Below are 2,621 nucleotides of genomic sequence, written 5' to 3' on the forward strand. Positions count from 1 at the left end.
ACAGACTGCTACTATAAACATTATTTAATTATCACGTTACGAAGATTTCAAACTTATTCTAATATTGTTAAGTAAAAAAAAATAATTTAAAAGATTTAAGGAAATAATTACATATTTTTATAAAACGTAACAATTAAGATAACTAAACATTTTGAAAAGTACTTTTCTCAGAACATGTATACAAGAATTGTTTATAATGATTACACAAGGGAGGTGTCAGGGAGTGGCAGCATAATCTTTGTACAATAATTTCATGACATATATTTAAACTTTCAATTTTTTTAAACTGTTATTGTACTACTATTGAATATCTTTTACCTTCAATTAACTTCCGTTTACATGTGAAACATAAATTCCTATTTAAGAGTTGTAGAAATCAGCGTCCTTACTGTTGTCACAACCTATGACACATGCTAGTTTGTATGCATAAGAGCATTAAAGTTATATTCCAAGATCAAGTATGTAATTTTCATACATTATAACCAAAAATATAAACCAGGAAGAGAAAACAAAATTATATTTCTGTAAATTTTTGCCGTACTTAATATGTTATAGCTGGTATATAATTAATTTTTATAAATCAATAATATATAATATGTCAATGAGAATAAACCTTTAATACGAATATCTTCATTCATATAGTACCAACCACGGGTGGGGCCCCTTGCAAGATATTATTCCCTATGCATCAATATTCTCTAGCGATTATGAAATTAATACGTTTCTTTTCCATTCCATGTAAAGCATACTATGTTCTATCATTTAAAATAATTTTCCTCCTTTAATAACCTTGAAGATTCTGCAAAATTTTATTTGACTTATATTCAAGTAATAATCTTTTTTTCATCATTTCTTTGAAGTATTTCATTATTGTAAAAATTGTGATTCCGCAATTAGAGAAGTTTAAAAAAATCAGTTTTCTAATTTGAATTTAAAATGTTAAGATTGTGTTTAAAAAATTACACAGCATGCTGTATGTTGCAACGTTTTCATGTAATACCAAATAGCAAACAATAGTTTGCATTCTTTTCTATAGTAGCAATTTTTTTTCCAATACATCAATTTTTCAATTATTTTATTGGGGGAAAAATGTTTAGATAAATCATTCGTTTGATTCGAGATTTATTAACAAATCTATTAAATTTAGAATTCAGCTTCATTTTGTATTTATAAAGAATTAAAAATTAGCTTGCAATAGCATCGGCAAATACAACTCATAGCATTCAGTGGCTCTCAAAACCAATGGAGCGTCGTTACTGATCGTATAAGCTGATAAAACGAGAAATTTTAAATAATTTTTACATCTAAAGTTTTATTTATCTCGTATCGAAGTTCCGTCGAAACAAATTGTTTTCAGGTAGAATGACTTTCCAAATGAGATTAATAGGCTATTAACATTTATTACAAATTTTTACAATAAATCCACTATCATAACGCCAACCCCCAAAATAAACTCTACGAAGGGAAATTTAAAAAATAAACGAAAATTGATCCAAAGAATTCCCTTATTTGCTACATTCTATTCCTGGTCTAGTTTTGAATTCACAATTTATTGTAGGAACAAGAGGACGGTGATGATCCGAGGATTAACGATAACGTCTCAAGCGCCCGGGACGAACTGTCTTCGGAATTAAATACTCGTTTGTCTTGCAGGTTTCGACGTGTAGGTGCTGACAGTCAATGATCGCGAAACTTAAAGGCCACCGGTTCACTAAGCAACCTGGAGTTATCAACTTGCATGCGTAACGACAACCCTATTTCTTTTAGAAATTTGTGTAGGTCGGTGAACTCTGGTCCTTGCTCTTGATACGGGAACCGCCTCGTGTTACCATGACTAATTTACTAATTAACTATTTGACACATCCAGATCACCTTAAATGACAAAAACTAAGCAATTTAAAGAGATAATAAACAACTTCAATCTCTGAAGTGGATTAATTTAGGAAATCCTGCACTATCCCAATGGGAAAATCCTATTCTTACTCACATCCTATTTTTCCTAAAAGATAACCATATGATCCACTCAGATAGAAGGAAAACTGAAACTCCAGTAAACTTGTTCGAGTCACCAAAGTATAATATCAATTGAATCAGTATTCTATCCCCAACAGGTGCAGCAGCAAAAATATATTCAGATATTCTGTTAACTGTCAATTTATAACTAAAAATAACAACCATTAACAAACAACTTGGTTCCAGAATTGTTGACTTTAACATTTAAGTTCTCAAGGTTATAATTGTGAGAAAAAAAATATTCATGTAGAGCAAAATCATTTCACATTCTTATTTAATCTATACATCAATGAAATACTTAAAAATCAAAACATTTTTCCAGTCATATATACTACACTAGTTTCACAATAACTAAAATACAAATTATAATACTAAAAGTTTAAGAAATTATTCAAATGTTCATAGTTTTTGAGTTTAATCAATGTAAAATCTAATTTATTTGATCTTCCTTTACAATTTTAATATTAAATTACATGTATGTATGTCAGTCACATAAATTTATTTATGTAAATACTTTATTATAGTTAGTGCATTTAACTGTATTCATTTAACAACTTTTGTTTAAAAATATTTTTACTTCTACCTTTTATTACATAATTTCATTTACA

This window comes from Habropoda laboriosa, unplaced genomic scaffold, assembly GCF_001263275.1.
Source record: "Habropoda laboriosa isolate 0110345459 unplaced genomic scaffold, ASM126327v1 scaffold22, whole genome shotgun sequence".
Taxonomy (NCBI): Eukaryota; Metazoa; Arthropoda; class Insecta; order Hymenoptera; family Apidae; genus Habropoda; species Habropoda laboriosa.